The 14,927-nt window shown below is 40.1% G+C and overlaps 1 long non-coding RNA gene across 2 annotated transcripts in view; it reads left to right on the top strand.

Annotated features, from left to right (window-relative positions):
• LOC114685724 overlaps nucleotides 1-14,927 on the top strand; it is a 53,733-nt gene that overhangs the window by 35,319 nt on the left and 3,487 nt on the right. For both annotated transcript variants that reach the window (XR_005090519.1, XR_005090518.1), the window contains exon 3: nucleotides 4,390-4,531. This is a non-coding gene — a long non-coding RNA (uncharacterized LOC114685724). The remainder of the gene's footprint in view (nucleotides 1-4,389; nucleotides 4,532-14,927) is intronic.

The following is a 14,927-nucleotide window of genomic DNA, read 5'->3' as shown; positions in this document are numbered from 1 at the left end:
GTAGAAGGAAAAGGGTCCCAAGAGCAGGCAACAGGGTCAGAGACAACCCCATTCCCACTGCTGGGAGTCCCACAAGAACACCAAGCTCACAACCAGAGGACCTAATCAGACTTACACAGGCTCTGTGATTGCCATGTCAGTCTCTAGAAACCCCTATGAGCCCTCCTTAGTTGATTGTTGATTGTGTGGGCTGTGTTCTCCTGGTGTTCTGGACCTCTATTTTTTTTTTTTTTGTAGTGGCTTTATGAGAAGATTCACCAAGTATACAATTTACTCATTTAAAGTTCAGGTTTTTTTCTACACTACACAATTCTAGGAATACTTTCTCTGAAAAACAAAAAACAAACAACAAATTACATATCACTTATACCTATTAGGATATTCAGCTTGTTAATTTTTTGGTTGTGTTTTGAAATAGAATCTCATGATGTAGCCAGGATGATTCCAAACAGCTACAGGGTCAGTTTCTCAAGTGCTGGGATTATGGGCATGTCCCATACTTAGCTACCTTTTTTTTTTAAATGATTTTTTTTTTGCTGATTTTCTGTTTGCTTTAGTCCTTTCTGCTTGATTGATTATTTTTCCTACTCATGGTTTGTAAGCCACATACGAAGCATCTTTTATTGATTACGTGGTGGTTTTTGTGCATCCCTAGAATGTATAGGATGCCCAGTTTTATTCATTAAGCATTTATTTATCAAGAAGATAATATTCACAAAGCCCCCATGTAAACTCTAGAGGTTAAAAATGGGAACAAAGCTTTTTTTTTTTTTTTTTTGTCTTCAAGTGCTTTAGCTTCTGGGCAGTGAGCAATAGGGCAAATAGGCAAACAAGCAAATTACCAACCTACACACAAAGAGAAAGCTGTAGGATGACCGGGCAAATAAGTATGTTAAGTACTAACACATGCCCTGGAGACTAATAGTGAGAAGGAGAGAGTGTGGATGGCATCACCGTTTCAAACAGGAAAGTAGGAAAGAAATCTCTGAGTAAGGACCTGAGCATGAAAGAATCAAGCAGGCTCAGCAGCTATTGGGAATCAGTCCCGAAAAAAGGCCCCTGAGGCAGGGGCATGTCAGCAGTCATGTTCAGTTGGCATATATTAATGAGGGAAGAAAGTGTAAGTAAGATTAAAGGCATAGCTAGTTGGAAGGGACTCCCCCCAGGGCTATGTGGAACACGTCTTAGTTGTATGATTCTGAGTAAGGGAGAGGCTGCTGGAGAACTGGAGAAGTGATCTGACTTCCCCCTTGTGTATTACCCTGGTTGCTGAGCTGAGACACACCACAGGAGAGGCAGCAGAGAAGAAAGAATTCATGAGTTTGTTGGCAAGACCCAGGCAAAAGGTGATGTGGCTTGTCAGTCATAACAGTGTAAATGGTGAGAAATGTGCCTACCCCACAGTGATTTTGCTTAATTAAAAAATTATAAGTAATTCTTTACTGACCATTTACAGAAATCTTATGAAAATGAAGTAAAGAACTCCAATATTTGCTTTGCTTCTATTGTATTTTACTACATCAGTTTTCCACATTTTATAAATATACGTATGCTACAATTTTTGGATTAATTTGAAGATGAATTGGAGAGATTTATTATTTATTATTAGCATATTTATAATTATTAGCATAATTGTAAAATGATGGATTTCATTATAACATGTTCTTACCTGATTTTATGTACTTGCTAATATACTTCCCACTTAACCCTCTCATCCCCTCCTGCTTCCTGATGGTCCTTTCCTTTGCCCTAAGAGTATGCATTCACTTTCACATTAGTATGTATGTGTGTACATGTGTGTATGTATGGTATTTGGATGCATGTATATGCAGGTGTGTGCTTAAAGCTAGATTTTGCAAAGGAAAGAAAGTTTTTGTCTTCCAAGTCTGGTTTACTTTGATTAACTTTTCATTCATTTTCTTGAAAATGAAATAAATTCATTCTTTGTGGTTGAAGAATAGCATTCTTTAAGTATTCTTTTTTTTTTTTTTTTTTTTTTTTTTGGTTTTTCGAGACAGGGTTTCTCTGTGTAGCTTTGCGCCTTTCCTGGAACTCATTCTGTAGCCCAGGCTGGCCTCCATTAATATACAAATTAATGGAGCAGACAATTATCAAAATAAGAAGTAAAATAGTTAACAAATATATGAATAAAATTTTGCATCTTTAGCCATCAGGGAAATTAAATTAAAGAACATTGAATTATAGGCAACTGAGAATGCTGAATGGGGAAATGATCTTCCCTGGGGAAGAGACACCCCATGGTCATCCAATACCAGGTGGCCAACCCTGAAGTCATATACTTTCTTACACTCACACACATAGAATAAAAATAAATATTTAAGACATTATTTTTTGTGTATGGGTGTTAGGCCGACATGTGTGCCAGTGTGTACCACTTGAGTTGCCGGTGTCTGCAGAAGCCAGAAGAGAGTATAAGGTGCTTTGGAACTGGAGTTATAGATGGTTTTGAGCTGCTGTGTGGTTGCTGGGAATGAACCTAGGATCTCTGGAAGAGCATCCAGGCTGCTAACCACTGAGCCATCTCTCCTGCCCCTTGGAGTCTTTTTTTCACTCTCTTTCTTCTCTCTCCCAGGACTTTTAAAATTGCCTTTCCCTGTTAGGAAACTACGTAACAGTTTCGTTTGTTTGTTTCAGGACTTTGCTGTCTTTTTAATGCAGCATTTACGGTTCCAAAGTCTTCAAGAATTAGGTCTTGTTTTTCATGTTTGTATTTGGCACGGCATCGTCGCTGTCTGCGATGGACGTACTCAAAGCGCACACCTTCCTCTCCATCCCACTCTCAGCCTTTGTTCAGTACGGGCAAATCCTCCCAGGTGGTGCTGACCTCTCCAAACCTTACATTATTTAAACTTGACCAAAAGAATATTCATTCAGTGATAGGACCTTGTAGCCTGGCTTTTGTCTAATTTTCATTCTGTTACCAAAAAAAAAAAAAAAAAAAAAAATAGCTTTAAAGGTGAAAGCATGGAAATGTCATTTGTGATTCCAAAATTCTCTGCATCTCTCATAATTTCAGGCTAAATCAGGAAATAATCACACAGATATGCACTGAGCATTTGGTAAGACTCCTTAGCTAGCACTGTGCTCTCTTCACATTTCTGATGTCCCAGGCAAGCGACTGGTAATCCCCCACAGGGGCATCCAAGCCTTTGCTCAGAGCCTCATCATTACCTGGAGGGTTTATTTTCCACCTCTGCACAATCAGAACTTCAAAGTTTCCTTCAAAATCCAGCACCCATTACAGATCTGTGTTAAGCATTTGTATTCATTAATATAATATATGGATTATAATTACATAATTTTGCCCCTCCCTTTTTGTTCAAGTCCCTATCTACCTCTCCTGCTCTCCTTTGATTCATGCCCCCAACCAATTGTTATGCATGTATATATATATATATATATATATATGTATATTCATATATACTCCTAAATATAACCTGCTCAATGCATACACCTCTCTCATTTCCATCTTTTCTCAGTTGCCTATTTTTTGTGTAAGGTTGAGGCCTTTCCCTGTCCACTGGCATGTTCACTGGTGTCATCCTTATTCAGCTCATTTTTGGGCAGTCATGTTGATGAGACTTTATGGGTGTAGCTTCTGAAGTTACTAGGACAAAAACTCTTTGATCCTCTAGTTCTTACAATCTTTCTATGCCCTCTTCCACTTGATACAATCACCATTTATTTCAACTTACGAATCTTCTTTGTAAATTACTATAACGTATTTTCATATACATAGGCATTCTGCTAAGTCATCTAGCTTTCCTTTCTTCTCCTACCACAAAAAAGAAAATTTGTATGTAGAGATGTGCTTTATTACAGAATCTGTATTGCCTAATACACAATAAACACTTGAAATGACATTCTTTAACAAGTAAGGTAAGAAATATCAATGTAGATCAATAGTTCCTAATCCATCCGTATATGGAAATGTCCTGGAAAAAAAGGCTATACTCTCCAGGAGGATGGGGGATCGAATCACGTTGCTTTGTTAGATTCTACAACATTTCTAGAGCTCCTATTCTGTGGGTTACTCACTATGATGTATTCTTGAAAAGACAGTCATAGAATCCACTTCCAGATCTCACTTCTTCTTTTGAGGTAGTCTGGTGAAATGGGCAATGACCACACAGTCCAAGTGAAGTTGTGGCAAAGCATGGGGAGGGAACTGGCAAGATACAGGGAAGTTGCCAGCCGCTGAGCTTCAGGCAAACCTACAAAGATGGAAGTTCAGGAAGTCATGTAAGCAGTCCAGGAGAATTTCCATGCTCTGCTTGGATTGGGGAGTTGGGGGGCTGGTTGTAAGCCAGTGGGTTCTGGTCTAGTATATCATGCTAATAAGTATATTATGTCCTTCATACCTAACAGGAAGCTGGAGAAAGCTTGTAAGAGGAGAATTGGAATAATTTATGATGCAGTTTGGACTTCAGTCTGGTTGACAAGCTGTGCATTTGGAGTGCATAGGTAGAAGAAACAACCTGGAGGAATGAAAGAGAATATTCTTGGATTGGTAAGCCTGGGAGTAGATGAAGGTGAAAGAAGTGATATAATATGAATGTTAAAAGGTCTTATTAATAAAAAAAAACCAGAGCCTGATTGTGGAGATATATTGTGTACCCCAGTAAAGCTTACCTGGGAATCAGAGAACTGATTTGGGTGAATGCTGAAAGATCAGTGAGACAAAGGAACAAGCCATGTCTTACCTCTAGGACTCCTCAGCCTGAAAAAGCCTTTAGTTCCTGTCTCCTTGTGCCTTATATACCTTTCTCTGCCCCGCCATTAAAGGCATATGTGCTTCCCAGGTACTGTGATTAAAAGTGTATGCCACTACTGTCTGGCTCTGTTTCTCTCCAAGACTGAGTCAGTCTCATGTAGTAACCATGTAGTCATGGGCTTTGAACTCAACAGAGATCCAGATGGATGTCTGCCTCCCGAGTGCTAGGATTAAAGGCGTGTGCCATCACTGCCTGACATCTATGTTTAATCTGGTGGCTTGTTCTGTTCTCTGATCTTCAGGCAAATTTTATTAGGGTACACAATATATCATCACAAAGTAGGCCATGGGAATTGACATGATTGAAACTAAGTTGAAACTGGATTGCGCAGGACATAAATGACAGAACAGGGGGGCACTCTGACTTCATTTTGTCCACTAAAAGAGATCAAAGAAGAGTTTTCAAGTAGGAAAGCAAGAGAGAGCAGGGGACTGTTTGACACAAGGCTTCATGCTGGTCCTTCAGGGTCAATCAGAGACAGAGAAGGGGTCCCTTGTCAGGACACATAGTCACTGCCCAGACAGAGAGGAGACTGTATTCCTTGGAACAGCTTTCTCAGGGCCACAGATTGCTTCTGTTATCCTAAATCAGTTACTGGTCTATAGTAAATCATGAGTTCATTAAAGAAAGGTTCAATAAGATCACCAAATTCTTCAGCATTATTTTACCCATTTGGTGAACAACTTATGTCCATTGTTAGAACATTAAGCCAATGTTTAAAGTAATCAACGTTAAAAACAAGGACACAAATAACCAAAATGTAGAGTTAAATTGAGAATTAATGAAACAAGGAAGGAATGACTATCAGACATATGTAAATCATTCGGAAAGCATCTGAGAACATGTACCATTACAAGCAAGGGCTTTCAAAGAAATGACCCTAAGGATGCACCAGAACATTTCAGTGGGGTAGAGTTCTAGGCAAGAGGAAGCCTGATGGAAAGACATGGGTGAAATAGAAGGACTCCAATGACTGTTGTTCATGTTGTTGGACAGTTTCCACAGCTGCTTTTATTTTACTGACCTATCTCCAGGGAAGTAGAAATGACATCCCTTACCTTCCTGTAGATCAGCAGGGATCAGCTCCCATGTTGGCAAATAGCTTCTGTGAGGTGTTGTTTTTAACTAACATTAACTACTATATTCCAAACATTCTATCCTGGGTGCCTGCTAGTGTTTTGTTTGTTTGTTTTTGTTTTTTTTTCCCTGTTCAAAGTATTTGTGGCCTAAATCTCATCCCCCATTCTTCATGGGTCCACATGTCTAACATGCAAATAGAGTAGAAGAGTTAAGTGTTTAGTAAGTCTAGATTCAAACAGATGCATTCACTGTGACGGAGCTGCTGCTGCTGCTGCTGCTGCTATTATCTCTATTCAAGAGAAACCACAGTGTAAAGTAATGAGGCCCGCAAGGTGGTTTTTCCCACTGCTACCATCAAACTCCAGATGACAACTGTCACAGATTTCAATGTTTCTGCTTCAATCTGGAATGTACAATTCTTGAATGTGATATTTGATAAAAAGTTGTTTGGTCCAACATGCCATCATTTCTCATAGATCAGGAAACGGTCTGTTGTGAATATATAACAATGACATTTCCCCTACATAGATGACTCTGTCCCTCTTGGACTCTGCCGATATGGCACTGGACACGCACAGCCATGGCTGTAAGGTACTCCTCCACATGGGATAATGAATCATCTTTCTGAGAAAAAAGAAAAAAATAGAAAACTTTCAGGTCATTTAATTTAAAAGCCACAGCATGCATTCCTACAGTTACAGTTACTCATACTCTGTGTATAGGAAGACTACACACACACACACACACACACACACACACACACACACACACACACGGGCTCTCTTTTATTTCCACTCTGAAGAAAATGGGCTCTAACTTCTATCTGATCTCCCTTAATACCCGTGCTCTCAAAAGCCTTTATCAATTCATCATCTCTCCCGAGGCCCTGCTCTGATAATTGCTTGGCTTTCAAGGGCTGGTAGCCAATTTGGAGGTAGGAGCTCATTATATTTGGATGGAGTCATCTTTAAGAGAACAGTAAAAGAATACATGCTTCAAAGAAAGAGGAAGAAAGTTTTCTTTTCTTTCTTTCTTTCTTTTTTTTTTTTTTTAATCCACACGTTAGACAGAAAGCGGTTTTAGCTTCTGTTTTCCCATAGCCTTACAGAGGTTCATCAAAGACCAGGGGTGGCATGATGGAATGAGAGGAGCAGGGGGCACAACTGAGACACAACAGGAGTAGCTTAGAGCAAGGGTCAGTTTAGCTGAGAGCCCCGTGGCAGAATGGAGGAGCTGAAGCTTGAGCGAGACCATCTGGGAGTCTGCCACAATATCCTGTTTACCCATGAGCGAAGCACAGTAGCAACAGAATCATAAACCGGCCAAAAGCTGGATTGAGATGGAAGTGCCAGCTGGAAAAGAGTTTGGGGCATACACAAGGACGGTGTAGCCAGGACACAGAGGGCAACTGAAGAACATTAAGGAGTATATTTGCTTATGCAGGCATTCGATAACGCATTTCCAAATTTACAATGCATGACACCATCCATAATTTACAATTCATAATGGAATTATTCAATTCATAGTAGAACTTTTACAAAGTCAGGAAAGTAAATCTCTGCATGTTTAAAAGGAAGGCACTTTTCTCTTGAGTAGAACTCACCAATTCTGAAACAGTCTTTAACTGTGCTACCAAAACAGCCCAAACTGCATTGGCATCTGAATCATCATGGAATAGAATGGCTGTCAGATGATCAGAGGTGTCACCAAGAGTGATCTAAAAAGCCGAATAAAATAAAACACAGGACTAGCAATACAGCCCAAGGATGAATACTTACCTAGCATGCACTAGGCCTTGGTTGGTCCCAGCACCAAACTTAGGAAGTTAAATAAAATGCAGAATTTATTTGCCTGAATGTGCATCCAAAACAACGAGTAAAGTAGGTGGGCCTCCTAAAGAGAGAACTAGGAGAAGGAAACTAAGAAACTTCTGTTCTATACTGACATTTTCTAACTCAGGGCTACTAATTAAAATTCTTCTGTAATGGGACAGATCCTGGGGTGAGAGACCACAGTCCTAAAAAAGAAAATTTCTATAAAGTATGGCAGAGATATAAATGGCTTTAAGAAAAGGCTTTAGTGAGTCTAGAGCAGTGGTTCTCAACCTTCCTAATGCTGTGACCCTTTAATACAGTTCCTCATGTTGTGGTGACCCCCAACCTTAAAGTATTTCATTTACTACTTCATAACTGTAATTTTGCTACTGTTACGAATCATAATGTTGATAACTGACATGTGATGTCCCAAAGGGTCAAGACCTACAGGTTAAGAACCATTGGTCTAGATCATCAGCTAATGATACCCAGGATAATACTTTTGACTCTTGTTGAAAATGAATGAGGAGTAAAGTGGTAGATTAAGCCTTTCAAAGACTGACTAAACTGTTGTGTGATTTTCCCTAGAGAGATAGGAAGAGACTTTTACTCACCCTAGATAGGGAACCAATGACAGATCAAATATGTGATTCTAGCCACATCTAGGTTAGTAAACGAATGAGTTTAAGGAAGCTACTTGCAGAACTATGGGGGAAGGGTTATGGATGATGGGTGACTGTCTCAAATGCAGTGGTGTCACTGAAAATCTACAGCATGGGTAATAACTCACAAAAGCTCCTGTGCTAGAGCTCTCTGTAGGACTTTCAGGCAACTCAAGAGAGTCTCATCTCCTCTTTATTGTCTATATAACCTTGGAGGGAAGCCTTGTGAATTTTGTAAGTTTCAGGATCTTCCTTAGATTTGCAGATGTTTACTACTTCCTCTCGGTTGCAATGTTTCAATTTGGAGGAAATTGATATATAGTGCAAGCCATAACTCAAAATAATCTGTTTCAGAGTTAAAGGTAATTCCTACTTGTAAGAAAAGAGCATCATCTGGAAATTTTACATAGGAAAAAATAAATTTCAGATGTTAATATTAAATTACTAGATCTGAGAAATGCTATGATCACATAATAGAAAAACATGAGAAAATTACATATAAATAAATCATAAGTGGCAGTACCAAGGCTTGTAAAATAAAATGATTAAAATATTTAAAAATTAGAAAATATAAAGACAAAATAATTTATGAAAAAGTATCATAAGCAAAGTAAAATTTATAAATCAAAATAATCACAGTCTACAACTGAAAGTATTTCACTATGAACTCAGTTATTTTAATTGATGACACAGCTAATTCTAAGAAAAGTGAACAAGACAACTGAGAATACCCAGGTGGAGAAGAGATGGAGAAAGTAGAGATAAGAGAAAAAATGAAAATGTCTAGCATAAGTATAATTGAACTCTGAGGGGGAAAGAATGAATTGGAACAAAACAGTATCTCTGGGTTAGTGGTAAGAATTTCCCGAAGGTAACCAAGGATATCAACCAGAACAATTAAAAAGCAAAGAGAAATCTCAAGCAGGATAATCAGAGAAAAAACCCAGACACAAGACTATGCCCAACACAAAGAAAATCATCTACTTTGTATAAAGCTTAAGAAAAAAGATTTACAATATTAGCAGATGCAAGAGCCTCATCGATGGTCAAAATACCAATGGTGAAAGCTAGAATATGATGATACAACATCTTTAAAACACTAGAAGAAAGCATTATTTTATGCTGTTATGTCATGAAAATATATCTTTAAATGAAGATGAAATGAAGACATTTTCAGATGCACCCACACACAAAAACCAAGAATTCAGAGTCTTTTACTAAAAACAATACTAAATAGAGTTTTCCCAGTGGAAGGAAACTTACCTTAGATGAAAACCAGGAGAAGCATGAAGATATAACAAGCAATGGATAAAGAAACTGAGCCGATAATATAAAGCTGTGGAGGAAACATTTACAGTAATATTGTATGAGGCATAGTATGTGTGGAGAATTGGTTCTTTTATGAGATGAATGGAGCCAGAGCCAGTGCTGAGGCCAAACTGACGTGAGAGCTGCCCTGCCCAGAAGACCATAAGGAAACCCTGTTCCTGGCATTAGAGTGATACAGTTTTTGAGAAGTTTGGATGATTCTCAGTCCAGGTTTGCGTGACCCAGGCCCTTATGGTGCCGGAAACTCAATAGTCACCCAATTTCAAACTTCAGCAGTGGCTTCTTGTCTCATTCCAACAAAGCTGAAAGAATTCAGCTCCTATGGGAGTAAGTAAGCAAAGGGAGATGGCCTTTATTGAGGGAAGCTGAAGACAAGTGAGAAAGTAAGGAAAATGAAGAGACACTCCTGAGAGAGGAGGGCCTCCCAAGAGAGGAAGAGCAGTTGAGCTGGTTTGTCTCTGGCTCTCTAGAGGCTTCCTGGTAGAAACGGGACAAAGGCAGATGTGTCTTCTGTTGAGACTGTTTCGTGTTCTGAGCTATCACGGGCTGAGCCAGAAATGACACATACACTCTATGCATGTAGCCTTGGCACACGTGGCTCATGATCATGCTCTATTCACCCAACTAGGGGTGGGTGATGCCCCCTTCATCAATTTCTAAGCCTCTGTTTGTTAACTGGTAACCTTGGCGGCCTATGAGTTTGTTCCCCACAAGTCATCAAACTTGTAGCTGTTTTGCTGGCTGTAAACTGTCCTATGCTGTGTTTGTCACATTGTGATCAACCTACAGCTTCACCATGGGAGCGACTCCTATCAAAGCTAAAGAGGGAACGGGAGTTGTTCTTCATTACCTAACGTTTAACTCGTAGTCTGTGGAGTAGTTTGGGAAGCTCTTTTCCTAAAACAGGTGGAGATTGTTTAGAACCCATCTTTACAGCTGAGTCTGTTTCGCTTAGCTACAACAGAAGCAAGGGTCTGTAGAAGGCAGGGGGCCCTTAACAAGTGCTCTCCAAGGAAGGAGAGCTCTGAGGAGCCAGCCAGCATGCTGACACTGGTCCAGAGTCTCCAGACCCACATCCCTCCTCTATTCTGCTCATATCCATTGTTTCATCCTCAGCTTCAAGCTCTTTCATCTCTCATCTCGACTGTTCTTGACTTCACTGTTTTAACTGTAACCTTCCCTACAAGCCCAATACCTGTTTTCATGTAATGATTGTCAGCAATGAATAATTTTGGCTGTGGGCCTTTCCCTCACTACCTTTGGAGAGCTAGCTCCTGACACAAAACCAAATCCAAAGAGAGTGAGGCTTGTTATTGTCATGTGGTTGTTGATAGTTCCCAGAATTCTCTCTTTGAAAGAGGAATTTTTAAACTTGAGCTATTTCTTCTAGAAAAGATCATCATAGAACCTGAAGCCTATGTCATGACCAAATTTATCATCCTATTACATACCAGTTAGGAAGACCATGCTTGGGTATTTGAAAGCTGGGCATCCTCCATTACTGCAGATCTGCAGGCTGTGCTATCCATAAATGCTATGCCAATTGCTTTTAACCTACATGATTCATGAGCAGACAACACAGTAGGGAAGTGAAAGACCAAGGTCTCCCAAAACACGGAACTCCGTGGATAGGCTCTAGCCAGAGGTGCTGTTTAAAACCGATCACATCATTAAACATACATCACTTCTGTTCTGTCAGGATTTCCTATTTTATTGTTTTGCACTTAATGGACACAATCTTAGAAACATAGCAGAATAAAATCCTGACATCCTTAGTCTTTGGTGACTAAATGCATTTTGGCAGATCTCTGTTTTGTCTTGACTGTTTGGAATGCATGAACATAAGCTAGAAGTATTTCTCATGATTATTGCAAAATGTTAGAAGCGCTGGCTTTCTTGTTTACCCATCCTCTAACCATGATTTAACTCCAAAGCTCTGTAAATGAAGGTAGTTATTAGCCATGGTATGGATATTTTTACTTATTAATTTTTGTTTTGATGGTTAGAATTATTAATAGTTTAAATAATGTTTTAAAATATAAATTTTAAGTGTATGAAATCTTATATTGGTTTTGATTTTTTTTTGCAGTTATTGGCTTTTAAAATTTGTTTTTCTTTTTTTTTAAGACAGGGTTTCTCTGTAGCTTTGCGCCTTTCCTGGAGCTCACTGTGTAGCCCAGGCTGGCCTCAAACTCACAGAGATCCACCTGCCTCTGCTCTCAAGTGCTGGATTAAAGGTGTGTGCCACCACTGCTCAGCTAAAAATTGTTTTTCATATAATATATTTTCATCATGTTCTCTTCACTCCTAAACACTTTTTACCTCCTTATCTACCTAACTTTATTTTATTTCTCACTCTATCTCTCTCTCTTTAAAAAAATCCAAATCAAAAGAAACAAGAACACCAAAAAGGTAAAAACTACCCAAACAAAACAAAAACAACACATACAAAAAACATGGAGTTCATTTTGTGCTGGTCAACTACTCTTGAGCATCTTTCCTACCCTGGAGTGTGGTTGTTACACCAAGTGTCACTCCCCTCGAGAAAACGATTTCCCCCTTCTAGCAGGTTTCAATGACAAATAGTTTCTTGGTTAGGGGTGGGACTTTGTGCACATTTCCCCTTCTCTGTGCTGGGATTTTGGTGGTGTTTGAATTTGTGCAGATCTTATGCATGCTATCACTATCTCTATAAGTTCACGTATGTACCGGCCCTGCTATGTCTGGAAAGTTCTGTTCCTTGCATCATCCACCCACACCTATGGCTCTTATAGTCTTTCTGCCTCCTCTTCTTCATAGATCCCTGACCCTTGAGGGAAGGGATTTGATGAAACATCCCATTTAGGACTGAGTGTTCCAAAGTCTCTTACTCTCTGCACATTTGGTTGTGGTCTCTGTGTTAATTCATCTACTGCAAAGACATTCTATGGTAAGAGTTGAGTGATACACACTGATCTATGGGTATAGCAATATGCCACTAGAAATCATTTTATTGCTATGTTCCTTCAACAATAACAGTAGCAGGTTTTCCCTTAGGGCCCATACCTATCTAGTCTCAGGTTTTTGGACACTAGCAGTGCTTTGTGGGTTCCCTATCACGAAGTGGGTCCTGAATCCCATTTTAAAAAGTGGTTGGATACTCCCATAACTTTTCTGACACTATTGCACTAGTAGATCTTTGCAGGCAGGTTAATGCTGTAGCTCACAGCTTTGAAAGCTGGGCAATGCTAATGATTACTTTTCCCTTCAGTGTGTGCCAAGTACCTTCTAGCACTGTGAACACTAGTCAGTGGGGGTGAATCATTTAGTAGGGAACCAGTTTGATTTTTCTTGTCAATGACATAAGTAAGTGTCTTCAGCAATAGGGTGTAGCTAGGTTTTCCTGCCTTGCCCACAGTCAGGACAAATCTTTGTTTACCCGCCAGTCCCACAGCCGCTCAGACCCAACCAAGTAAACACAGAGACTTATATTGCTTACAAACTGTTATGCCGTGGCAGGCTTCTTGCTAACTATTCTTATAGCTTAAATTAATCCATTTCCATAAATCTATACCTTGCCACGTGGCTGGTGGCTTACCGGTGTCTTCAATGCTGCTGTCATGGCGGCAGCTGGCAGTGTCTCTGCTCAGCCTTCTGCTTCCCAGAATTCTCCTCTCTCCTTGTCCCACCTACTTCCTGCCTGGCCATTGGCCAATCAGTGTTTATTTATGACCAATCAGAGCAATGTTGACATACAGACCGTCCCACAGCACTTCCCTTTCTTTTTTTAAAAGGAAGGTTTAACTTTTACATATCTCCAAAGTCAGCTTGGTATATTTGGGAATTTGGCGTAGCTTCTCTTACTACTTCTGCTGAGGGAGGGCGCTGTATCTTATGGGACACAAAGAAAATTTAGGATCATGGAGTAGTCCGTGAGACCGTATAGTCTGAGCCAGTTGCCTTGGAAGGATTCTGGATGTTGGATCATCTGGGCCATGGTGTCATCGGAGACCTTTCAGGTGGTCTTGGCTGGTCAAACCTGATGTTTCTTAATCTAGAACAAATCCATAGCCTCTGGCTTTCTGTAGAAACAAAAACAGAGCCTCCTTTCCAAAGCAACATATCCTTACATCAAATTTTGAAGTCAAGGTACTTTAAAATATACATTTTGGCATAACTCAACAGCTTTTGTAATCAAATTTTTTCTTCAGTTACAAATATCAAGAGAAACATTCCAGATTCTCTGTGTGGTAGCCATCTTTATGTGGCTTATTTTTTATATTACCTTGAGCCTATTGCTTTAAACTGCAGCCTTCTAAGACCGAAAAGGCACTGTGGCTGCTGGCTCACCCACTTCAGCTTCTCAACATGGCGGTAGTACGTTTTCCGCCAGCTTTGGAGCCATCAATTCTCAGAAATAGTGGGTCTATGCTTCTTATCAAAGCAGCGTGTAGCCCAGAAACCTCTTTTTGTTTGTACTAGCAACGGCTAAATCCACCATGCAGCTTAATGTGCCACTTGCAAGGCTCATTCCCGCCATACTGCAGGTCAAGCGCACACGCCAGGAACCCGCAGTAATCAAACCGGCAGCTGCTGCTCATTTGAGAGAGACAATTAGGACGCTGTTTTTAGCTCCGTTTTAGAATCTTTTCTCAGGTTGAGGTGGAAACTCTTGCCCTCTCGTTGGACGCCATTTGTAGCTAGAGTTTCCTGCCTTGCCCACAGTCAGGACAAATCTTTGTCACCCGCAGTCCACAGCTGCTCAGACCCAACCAAGTAAACCACAGAGACTTATATTGCTTACAAACTGTATGGCCATGGCAGGCTTTGCTAACTATTCTTATAGCTTAAATTAATCCATTTCCATAAAATCTATACCTTGCCACGTGGCTGGTGCTTACCGTGTCTTCACATGCTGCTGGTCATGCGGCAGCTGGCAGTGTCTCTGCCTCAGCCTTCTGCTTCCCAGAATTCTCCTCTCTCCTTGTCCCACCTACTTCCTGCCTGGCCACTGGCCAATCAGTGTTTTATTTATTGACCAATCAGAGCAATTTGACATACAGACCGTCCCACAGCAATAGGTCTTACCCTCAGGTTGTGGAGAGTAATCAATAGTCCTGTGATGTTTGGAAGTGGGTGAGTCTATGGGATCCTTTTGACCAATAACTCAACAAGATATAATCCATTCCTGTCACCAGAAGTTTTATTTGGTGGTATAAAATGTCTAATTGGAGTAATTGTCTCCCCCATTGTATGGTGACTCATTT

Source organism: Peromyscus leucopus, unplaced genomic scaffold (assembly GCF_004664715.2).
Source record: "Peromyscus leucopus breed LL Stock unplaced genomic scaffold, UCI_PerLeu_2.1 scaffold_113, whole genome shotgun sequence".
In the NCBI taxonomy this organism is placed as follows: Eukaryota; Metazoa; Chordata; class Mammalia; order Rodentia; family Cricetidae; genus Peromyscus; species Peromyscus leucopus.
The sequence above is the reverse complement of the archived record's forward strand: the minus strand, read 5'-3'. Positions and strand labels throughout refer to the sequence as shown.